The 11,883-nt window shown below is 41.4% G+C and overlaps 1 protein-coding gene across 7 annotated transcripts in view; it reads left to right on the top strand.

Moving 5' to 3' along the window:
- Positions 1 to 1,830: 1,830 nt before the first annotated feature.
- The window catches only part of sorbs3 (sorbin and SH3 domain containing 3), a 35,026-nt gene continuing 24,973 nt past the window's right edge, over positions 1,831 to 11,883 (top strand). For 2 of the 7 annotated variants that reach the window (XM_028995909.1, XM_028995908.1), the window contains exons 1-2: positions 1,846 to 1,976; positions 3,780 to 4,735. The gene's annotated coding sequence lies outside the window, so the exon portion shown is untranslated. Of the gene's footprint in view, positions 1,977 to 3,779; positions 4,736 to 11,883 lie in introns of all 7 variants that reach the window. The other 5 variants (XM_028995903.1, XM_028995907.1, XM_028995904.1 and 2 more) reach the window with 5 other exon arrangements.

Below are 11,883 nucleotides of genomic sequence, written 5' to 3'. Positions count from 1 at the left end.
AAGATGCTGACAGCTCATCATGAAATATGATATGAAACTGAATAATTTTTATAAATCTCATGAATATTGCTCAGGTTGCCAAGTCCCACAGTTAATTTATCATTTGTGGTTGAACTGTTCATGCAGTTCTTCTGTGCAAGTAAAGTGACTGGTGATTTCAGCTGCAGTAATTCTAATGGTCACAAGATGTCACCCATCTCCTGTCAGTGGCCTTGAGAATCAGAAGGGCAGACAAGACAGTTAAGACAAATACTACATAAAATAAATACCATAACATCTCAGTAATATATTCAGTTCAGGCCAAAAGTTTGGACACACCTTTTCATTCAATGTGTTTTCTTTATTTTCATGACCACTTACATTGGTAGATTCTCATTGAAGGCATCAAAACTATGAATGAACACATGTGGAGTTATGTACTTAATAAAAAAATGTGAAACAACTGAAAACATGTTTTATATTCTATTTTCTTCAAAATAGCTGCCCTTTGCTCTGATTACAGCTTTGCAAACTCTTGGCATTCTCTCGATGAGCTTCAAGAGGTCGTCACCTGAAATGGTTCTCCAACAGTCTTGAAGGAGTTCCCAGAGGTGTTCAGCACTTGTTGGCCCCTTTGCCTTCACTCTGCGGTCCAGCTCACCCCAAACCATCTGGATTGGGTTTAGGTCCAGTGACTGTGGAGGCCAGGTCTCCACTTTTTGTTAAGTACATAATTCCACATGTGTTCATTCATAGTTTTGATGCCTTCAGTAAATGGTCATGAAAATAAAGAAAACACATCAAATGAGAAGGTGTGTCCAAACTTTTGGTCTGTACTCTATATTTAATCAGTGTTTGACCTTATTTTAAATAAAACATTGCAATTTTCTTGCAATGCTCTTTTCTGTATCCACAGAAAGTCTTGGAAGCAAAGTCTGCTTTTGCATTTTTTTAAAGCGTAACAACGTTTAGTGCTTTTTCCATATGGCTGTAGTCACTTTTAATGAAAGCCGCACAGACTCAAACTGCATACTGTAATGGTACTGTTCAAATCCTGGGAGGAAGTACCAAAATATCTGGGTGAACATATAATTCATGTATCTATTATACACTCACAAATACATGTTGTTTTTCAATTATTTCCGCATAGCATACAATTACAAATTATTATAACAATTATTAACCTCATCTTTATATAAGTGTATAGCAAGTGGGTATAATAATTATTGTTGTTAAGGCTTTAAAAAACCCTCTCTAAGGTTTTTTTCCTTAAATATCTAAGACCATAAGTATTTTGCTTCATATCTTAAAACTCATTTATCATTCAGGCTTTTTCATTGCTTGTCTAACCTTCAGTCTCGCTGATACTACTAGGTGCTTAAGTACTTCCAGTCAATCTTGTGCCCAATTGGATTTTATTCAACTTGTGTCGCTCTTCATTTGACCCCCAGTCATTGTAAAGCCATGTGGCCACGCTTTATGGTTGCTCTATCACAGATCCCAATCCCACCAAACCCTCAGAATCACAGCAGCTCTCACACTCTGGGTTTTGGGGGAGGGGTGAAGAGTCTCTGTTCACCAACAGATGTTTAGAGATGCCGGTCTGTTTAGAACAAGCTTACAACCCCATCACATGCAAGGCAATACATTCAATGCACCACAGAGCAGAAAAGGAACAGGCCAGCCTGAGCAAGAAAAAAATAGTGAAAAGAGAGAGAGAGAGAGAGAGAGAGAGAGATGTGACCTTTGGTTGTTGATAGCGCAGCTTGGCTGTTAAATATTTATTTTGGATGGCAGGGCCGGGTGCCCTGGAAGGGGGCAGAGTACAGGGGAATTCTGCACTTCTCCGTGGCACTGGGAGCTCAGCATCACCAACCAGCGCGAAAGAAAGAGCGACTGAGAGAGAAAGAGAGACCTCAAGTGAGTTAAGCACCGCGAGTGAGATGTGTAGCTGAGGGTGATAGTGGTACACCGGCTGGGCGGACTATGCACTTGCTGTAAGTAATGGCTATAATCAACTTGGTGCTGAATGGAATGTAGTTAGATTCCTATTAATTACTTATTTTTAGATTCCTATTACTTACTTCATGTCATCAAAGCAACTGGATCTTTGTTGTGCAAAATGGCTTGATGTTGATGGAACAACATTACAATAACTTACAGTATGCAGACTCTGAATTGAGCTTTGAATGTGGATATTCTGGGAGTAATTGCAATGAATTCAATGAAAATCTATCCAATAATATAATATAATATGTTATATTATATTATCATCTTAATGGGGAATTAATAGAAACCCTTCACAGATCATAAAGGTGCGGTAACCTGCAGCCACACATGCAAACCCTTGCGTGTAACGTCCGATGACAAGGTGCAATGTACCTGCAGACGTTGTTGTCATATCTGGAACTTTTATCTGAACAGGCCGTGCCAAGAGGCATGCACAGTACACACTCTCAGAGGCACGTCCTCTAACCTTCACTTTTTCCATTCTGCTTTCATTCAGATCTTGGAAATTCTACAGAATGGTATTGGGCTAGAAATTCACTAAGGATCTGGAATATAAAATAATATTCATTATGAGGCAAAAAATGAAGCTCACTGTACAAGAATAATTGTAACTGAGCAAAAAAGCAAAATATTTCCAAATTTCAGCATATCCAAATTAACCTAGTTGTTCTTATTAAGTTCAGAGTTTTCCATCAGAAAGGCCTTATTTTTATAGCAAAAGGCAGACTTTATATTTGGAAAATTTTGGATTGGGATTTATAGGTTCTTTCCTATTCTTCTGCTCTCGCTCCTTATTTGCAGGAGCATTCACAAAAGGGAGTTATGTAAAATGTTGGCTTTGTTGCCCCCACCCGATGCCATTCTGTTCCTGACTACTCCCTGCCTCTTCCTGCCACTCTCCTGGGTCTCGCTTTCGCACTCCGGCGGGAGAGGGACTTTCACTTTTCCAAAGCCAGGTTGTTCTGGAGCCCTGCACGGAAACACTGACTCCGTCTGAACAATGATGTCCTCCAGCTGCGAGTAGGCGGGCTCTGTGTGTGTGTGTGTGTGTGTGTGTGTGTGGTTACGTAATACAGTAGTAACTGCCCATAAAAGCCTTCATAATAATGGTACATTATCCAGTAGTTACATGCAGTTATGTTTTAAACAGTAATGTGCTATAAGTATACAAAAGCAATTACTTGGCATCTTCATTAAACATAACTAACCATACCATAACTACCACAACTAACTGAGAAGAATCTGAAACTCTTTCTACAGTTTATTGTGTGTGCACATCTTCTCAAAGCTGCTGCCAACTGTGTGTTGCTTTGGTATATTTGCAAGTGTTTTTGCCAGTGACTGCTTAGTTTAAACACCGGAAGACATCCACTGCACAATTCTGTATAAACAAAGAAAACGTTTCCAGAAATCTGTCTTTATAACCATCTAAAGAGTTAAAACAGTTAAAGGTGAAATGTGTAGCATTTGGCAACCTGGAAAATTAATAGTCCTTCCAATAGGGGGCAGTACATCGCCAAAAAATGAAATGAGATGTTCTTTAGTGTGATTCTTTACAGCAATTTAGTGTGTATACAATGAAATGTGTCCTCTGAATTTAACCCATCAGCTTGTAACCAGTGGGCAGCCATAAAAGGCGCCCAGTGTGAGACTTTGCTCAAGGTGACCTCAGTGGCAGTCTAATAAATAAATAACATTATTGTCACTGTGAGAAATAAAAAACATATGAGTGGCACTTAGTTGCTTACTGCAAATGCAATTTTCATACGTCTACTTCTACTTCCTGTCAGGCAGGTCTGAGGGCCGACAAGACTGCTGCTCATTTGTCAGCATGCTATGTATACATAAAATACATAAATACACAGACAAGACACAGTACACATTACACATCTTTAGTGAATGAACAATAACGTAATAAAGTCAAAACGATGTCTAGTTTTGATGATGAGCCTCTCACAGTCCATCACTTCAAAACCAAGGCAATGCTATCCACTAGTCTACAGTACAATTTCCCACCAGATTACCATATTTTATATTAATTACTAGTAAAATGGCTAGCATATCCTACCCTAAACGGTGAAAAATCCCTGAAAGTCTTGCAAAACGTTGAAAAACTGAATAACTTTCCTTACAGTGTATGAAGTCATTCTCATAAATTTGGGCAGCAGAAATGTTGCACAATCGTTAAGGATGTTGCAAAATCAAGATCCCCAAAACTCCCAGTCCTCCCATGAGTTTTAACAAGCAAAATCCAAGACAGGGAGAAATGTTTGATGCATGTGACGCGAAAAGGCCCTCAGATGTAATCTCTCCTAAACTGCCACAGAGGAATGAAGCTCCTCCGCTCTTTGTTTTCCCACCCACTGTGTAAAGAACGGTACGCCTCTTTATCCCCTTTTAGAAACAACGGCATCCCTTGAGCTGTGAAAAGCCCGATTCTAGCCCCGTATCGGACAGGTTCACACACCGAAAAAGGCGGAACACAAGAGGGCGTCGCCTGCGCCCGGGAGTCTCTATTACTTCCATCTGCACATGGGATGGAAACTATTACCGAGACTCAGAGAGCTGGAGAGTGAAGGGGATGTGGGTGTTTCACTACGAGTGTAGGCAAATGCATTAACACACACACACACACACACACACACACACACACACACACACTCAGGCTGAGTCACTCTGGCTGGGTATCCAGAAGGAGCAGTTGTTTCTTCTCCCTCGCTCCAGACCACTGCAGCTTCTCCTCACTGTAAGTATCTCTTCCCTTCTTCTTTTTTTTTTTCCAATTTTTAACGTCAACCGGTATTTGGTCGGTGTTCCCTGCCACATTTGCAGGGCGTGAGCGTGGCCGTTCTCGGGTCACACTGCGTGCTCACTGCAGAAAAGCCATTTGGCAGAAAAAGAGTGTATAATACCCTCAATATCGCACCATACTGTCATGATGCCTCATTTGATCGACTTCATTTGAATGTATTAACACTGAGTGTTTAAACAAGCGCTGCTTTTTTTAAAAATGCCCTTTCCCTGTATACCGCTGGTTGGGGAGTCTGTCGCCAGGTCGCTCTGCTGCATTCCTCTGCGCAGCGACAGCCACGTGCTGGGACTGTTATTGTTCTTGACAGGAGTTTTTTTTTACTCGCCGAGGTGCTGGATCCGGTCACATGGACTTGGCTTCAGCGCTAAAAAAGTGCATTTCGATAACACTAGCAACGCAACAACAGCGTATATGAACAGTGATGTGAGTGTGGGGCAGATGCACTTTTGATCAGGGGCAGTGGTGGTCTAGTGGTTAAGGAAGCGGCCCCGTAATCAGAAGGTTGCCGGTTCGAATCCCAAGCCGCTAAGGTGCCACTGAGCAAAGCACTGTCCCCACACACTGCTCCCCGGGCGCCTGTCATGGATGCCCACTGCTCACCAAGGGTGATGGTTAAAAGCAGAGGACACATTTCATTTTGTCACCATGTGCTGTGCTGCAGTGTTTCACAATCACTTCTACATATCATCATGATATGTAGTTTTGTATCTGTGAGCATTTAATTATTTGAACTTATTCAAATGAGTGAAAATTTTGGAATTTTATGGATTATTATGTAGGTATATTTGGAAAGTGCTGAAGTCGGCTACAGAAAAGTGACAAGCAGTGAGATCTCCAGCCCAATGTGAATTGGTTATTGTAACCGTACCACCACACCAGTTTATGCAAGGGTCAGAAAGCAGGAATGCTCAAATTGGCCTATGGGCATGTATTGCATTTGCAATGCATTTACAAAAAAAGAAAAAAACTAATTATGATACAATAAATCTGTCTGCTCTACATACAGAGAGGATTTAATTTACAAAATGAATACAGCCAAGCAAATTACTTTTGGTTTAGGAGTAAGGTTGGATTAGTTAACACAGGCTTTAAACATGCCTAATTTATCACCAGTGCTTTACATTTATTACAACAGATATATTGTCAAAGATATAACAATATCTTTGATACTTTTTTTTTTCATAAAATATGAGTATGTACCATGACCAGTCTGGCTGGTTCACGACACAAAAGACGAGAAAGTGAGAGACTCAGAAAAGGAAGGTTTCCCAGTTCAGTGTGATACAGACCGACAGCTCAGATGAAACGATCCCAGCAGGAAGGGGGACGAGTTCCAACAGAAACAAAACTACTTTCTCAGTCAGTGTCTGTCTCTCTTACCCTCACTCGGCCTCTTCTTCTATATTAGTGTCTGACTATCTGCCTCTCTCTCCCTCTCTGTCTATATATCTCCTTCCATGTCGATTTTTTTTATGCCAGGATTGTTTTGCCACTCAATATGGCTTTCTGTGAGTGTTTGTGTTCCCTGTATAAAATAAGTCTTTAATTTTCGAATTCTTTAGTGTTTGTTTGTCTGTCAGTCATCTCAGTCTGTCATTGTCATTCATATGTCATTATGTTGCCATTAATTTAGTTCTTGTCCCATATAACCATATAACCACTGTGTGTCTTTCTCATATACACACAAAAAAAACCACCTCCCACACACACCCTGCACGCTCACAGACAGACTCACTCACACACAACACGTACTTCAGCATTACACAGACTGTTAATGGTGATTAGGCAATGCTGGTCAGTGCCAGACCCCTAGGAAATTGCCCAGTAACCTCAGCAGGCTGGCAAAAACAGTCCTGCCATCGTCGGCCCCTCAGAAGCGCACGCTGTAAGACTACACCGTTTAACCCAAGATACGCAGTCTTCTGCCAAACCACTGAATTATTCATAATAAGCAGCTCTCCCAACGAGCTGCTGGTCAGCCGGCAGGCATGGAGTGTCCGCTAGCACATACGTAATGGGGACAAACCACAAATGCAAATAAAAAAGGTTTGCACCCTCTGGCCACTTTATTAGCACAACAGAGGCAATTTTACTTTAAGTTTACTTTTTGATTTTTAAGATTACATTTTTTTCAGTCAGTGAAAATGCTTTCTCTGGTCACAGGCACCTAATAAAATGGCCATGTAGGGTACACATTAACACACACACACATGCAGTGGTTCCACACACTCTTAGATGTACACATCAGGCTGATTTTGATCCACACAAAAGCAATAAGCGCCTCCTCTAGACGTCTGAGAGCTTGTTTTACTTTCTTGCTTCCACCTGCGTGAGAGAAACTTCCAGAACTTGATCTTTAGGCACTGTGTAACAGAAGCTCGACAGCAAAATGTTTTTTTTTTAATTGCAAAATTCTTTGGGTAAGCAGGAAAACCCGGTTCCAGGAAAAACTGCATTAGTGACAGGTTTGTCCATCTGAGAACATTCTTCAACATTCCTGAACAATTTTGAAGTAGCTCATTTTATGCACCACAACAGATTGTACAGTTATTGTAAATACAAAACAACATTTCAGTTCACGTTCGCGTCATATCTGCTGAGATTGTTCTGTTATATATAATTACACAAAACAAAATTATTTGGAGCCAGTGGTGGATGAATTAGGTGGATTTAGGGGCAGTAGTGGCCTAGCGGTTAAGGAAGCAGCCCGGTAATCAGAAGGCTGCCGGTTCGAATCCCGATCCACTGAGGTGCCACTGAGCTGAGGTGCCACTGTGCCCACACACTGCTCCCCGGGCCCCTGTCATGGCTGCCCACTGCTCACTGAGGGTGAGGGGTTAAAAGCAGAGGACACCTTTCGTTGTGTCACCGTGTGTTGTGCTGTGTATCACAATCAATTTCACTTCATGTCCTATTATAATTTTAGGACTCATTGACTCATTATAGATGAAAAGTCTCCAATGTAACTCATGGCGCAATGATGCTAATTAAAAGCATGCCGAGCACAAGCACACTAGAACCAGAAGACCACAAAGTCACAGGTTCAAATCCCACTTACTACCATTGTGTCCCTGAGCAAGACACTTAACACTGAGTGTCTCCACGCTGTCCCTCTAACTACTGATTGTAAGTAGGGTGGTAGTAGCCTAGTGAGTAACACATTCGCCTGTGAACCAGAAGACCCAGGTTCAAATCCCACTTACTACCATTGTGTCCCTGTCTTTTACTATATTTTATCTCTATCTCAATTAATTGTTAGAGGAACTGGTATATTGCTATCGGTTTTGTAGAGATGAGCAATAAGGACACTTAAATAAAGAATTAGCATCTAATCCATATCCAATCGTTTGCTTTAAGGAAGAAGTCATAGGACTGTAATAATACGGTGACAGCTTTTTCTCTCTACCGTAACACGATAGTCTCCGAACATGACATGTGATATCATCTGATGATCTTGTCTGAGCCTCGCCACTGACAGATGGAAGGGCCTGCTGGCTCCTGGGCTGTTAAGCTCTGTTTGGTTTGGGCTGTGAGGTGTGAAAATGGACACTGAGGACTTTGCACAGGCCACTGCCTTCTCACTCTCATTTCTTTTAACACCGTTGCAAATTTCCTCAGCACGCTGCAGGGTCATTCGAGGATCCTTACCAGCAGGATTACAGGGAGGTTGTCTTTGGGGGAATGGGATGTGGGGTGGTCAAAATACCAGAGGGAGGGAGGGATGCTTGTGGCATCTGGCATCTCAGCCAAAAAAATCTCATAAAATCTAAAAGGAATAAACGAATGCATGAAAAACATGTTGACGGAAATGAAGTTTTGAGAGTACGCCTTTCCATTGTAAAAACAAACCTTTATAGGCAATTACTCTACAGTTAATTATTAGGATAATTAATAATCTATTACTCATAGTATAAAACAAATCAATCCTCTTTAACGCTTTTTATGAGGAAATAATACACTCTGGTAACTAATGCTCTTGCAGTTATTACTTGATTACATCCAGTTAATTGGTAATCTTATAGGGATGCTTTATGAAGGAGTGCAGTGTCAAGAGAAGGAACAAAACTCAGTGCAGACTGATGCAGGTGGGAGTCGGAGGGTGTAAACAGCCCTGTCCTGAATTCAGACCTGCCAAGGCTCACCTTATCACACACAACAAAAAAAGAGCCGAGACCATTCAGGGAGGCTCAGAGAGGGCGGCCAAGACAGAGCATTGCTTTACAACAGGACCTGGGGGTTGCCACGGTAACAGACGTCAATTGGGAAGTCCTGCGCGGGCGGAGCAAGTTGTGAGCGTGAGAGTAGAGCTTCAGATTGAAGGAAGGAGTGAGAGAGGGACAGAATGAGAGAGAGAGAGCGCTGGAGAGATAAGCACATCACGCTGACAGGATTTACATGCACTTCACTAACAGATTGTGCAGATCATTTATAGTGTGTGTGTGTGTGTGTGTGTTTTTGTATTTATGTATTTATTCATATATTGTCTCTGTGTGTATTCAGTGAGATTTAATTTTAATGTATTATATTGTTATTTCATGGAAAAGGAAGTTATTTAATGGATTTAAAAATTGCAATGACTATACACCGGCATGATTTGAGATTTTTGTGATGTTACTGAATACTGCAATCTGACCTTAACACGGTCACAGCTTCAAATTTGATTTTGTATCAAATTGTAGAGTTTGATACCAAATTGTTTTATTCAGTAAAATTTTTTAGGTTTGTGTCAATGTGGTCTCAGACGTCAATCTTTTAGATCCTGTTTGTGTAACTTCTTTTAATATATTCTGACTGTTTTGATGGAACACATTACTCTCTGCAACAGGAACACTCTGCGCAGTTCTGCAGGGTCTCACAGAGCCACTGAAAACCAGACCAAAGATATTCTGCCTGTGGTTTGTCAAACAAGAGTCCCACTGCCTACCCTGCTGTCCTGCACTAACCGCATTATTCCTTAAAGGGCCTGCAGAGCTGGTCTGCAGAGGCTGTCGAATTCGAAGGCTTCGTTTTTTACCTGAGGGATCAGCCTGTGGGAATACACAGGCGTGTCTGGGTGTGTCCGTTTGACTGTTAAAGGTTGTTTGTGTGGTTAGATGGATGGGTGAATGACCATTCATGAAGCAGTAAGCACTTGAACCTGTTGGCTACAGGCTTAGCGGGGTCTTACGTACGCACAGTTTGATTGGAGAGTTCCTGCTGTTTTCTGCGAATGCTGAGGTCACTAGCATCATGTTATTTAGGTGCACCTGGCTGAGCACCTGGGGACTATTAATGTTTCCATGGCTCTTGCATTCATGCCTACTTGTTTAGTCGTTTTATTTGTTTCGTGTTATTTAACTGCCAAGAAGGGATTAAACAGCCACACAACACCGGTTTACAGTGTTTGTCTACTGTCTAGTATTTCTAGTATTTGTTTAGTACAATGCCTCTCTAAAAATATTTGAGAGCATAGGCCTATTAAACTAGTTTACACAAAGGCTATTTAATGTGACAATAATATATTATTGACTGTCATCTAGTCAATTCTTCAGTGTAGCACTGCACTGTGCTGAAGATATTAAGAACAATAAAACACAGCATTTGAATCCACAGCAGCTGTGAATTTAAATGATCTAAGAGACTCGTACCCTTAGTACACCTCAGTTTGAGAACCAAGGGACTAGTAAATGTCTACAGCAGGGATTAAGTCTTCCATGGGTTCTCAGACACCCCTAAAAGTCTTCATAAGTACCATCAGATCAAATCTGAATCTAAGACCTGAAGGATGATGGGTCCCAAGGAAAAGTTTTCAAGCTTTATTGTGGCATTTGTAATTGAATAGCGTGACCCTTCCAAGCCACCACCAGTATGCTGCCACTCCAGTCCATGTGTAGCTAGCTTTTTGACCACCCTTTGTCTAGTTTTTATGGTAGGACTGCATTTCTAAAAGGCATATGGGTCAAGGAATTCAATTAGGGAGCTTATCATACTTATTTTATGGATTATGTTTACATATGTTCTTAGAATTGTCTTCATCAATCATATAACAGCAATCTCACTGACCCGACTCAGAAATAGTGGATGCATATTCTCCAAAAATTGATTATTTTATACAGCCTTAAACATTAGTGTTTTCATAGTTTCACCCAATGTCGGGACAACTCTGTAAATGTTTCTTGTGTTTCGAGGGGTAGTACCTCAGTCCCAGCCAAGTGGTTGAGGGAAATGCAAGTGGGCATGGGTGTCAGGTTCATTGCTCATTTTGTGTCTGACCAAAGGCTGGCAGGCTTGAACTCTTGTCAGATCCTCAGACAGATTCCGAGAGCTGCAGCTGATCCGTCTGAGAGTGCTACCTGTCCTGCACTCCCACACACACAAACACATAGAGGCACACACAAAGACGTCCTGAGCCTCTTAGGTTTTGCATATACAAACTATGGGTAGGTGTGTTCCTGCTGAAATGAAGGTAAACATTTATACTCTCTCCCTCGGCCAGTCTTCAGAGCGAGGCAGATTTTGTCACATTCAGCCATGGTTTCAGGTTCACAGATGTTATTCTACAGTATGCCTGTCAGCATGCTGAGATCTGACAGCAATGTCTGGATGAATGGCGAAAGCATCCAACAGTGATGGATTGCAACTTTATTACAGATATATAAGGATCTGGTGTAAGACTATTTAAGATGTGTCTGTATTCGATTACTCTGTGAATCCCCTGTCAGCAGCAGAGGGACCATACAAGGAGGTGAACGTTTCAAGACGGTGATAAATGCGTACATATCCCTTTAATAACAGGATATCGCTAGCAGGCCTGACTCCAGGCCCATGTATGGTCTCCGCTTGTGTTTTTAAGCGCGTGCCAGTTTGTAGTCTGGAATGAAAGGCATGGAAAATGTGGTATTAACCTCCAAGGTAGGTCGGGCTATGGCTGCATTGATAATAATTATGCTGTTACCTCCCTTAAGAATCTGTTTTTTGCATTGTTTCTTTCTCAGTGTGTTCAATTGCCTGGAAGAAACAATCCCTGTGGACAGTTATTAGGCAAACCAGATTGCAAAAGATACATTTAAATATACTTTTAAACATTTGCATAAATGATGCCA

Source organism: Denticeps clupeoides, chromosome 11 (genome assembly GCF_900700375.1).
Source record: "Denticeps clupeoides chromosome 11, fDenClu1.1, whole genome shotgun sequence".
Lineage (NCBI taxonomy): Eukaryota > Metazoa > Chordata > Actinopteri > Clupeiformes > Denticipitidae > Denticeps > Denticeps clupeoides.
This window is presented reverse-complemented; position numbering and strand designations above follow the sequence as displayed.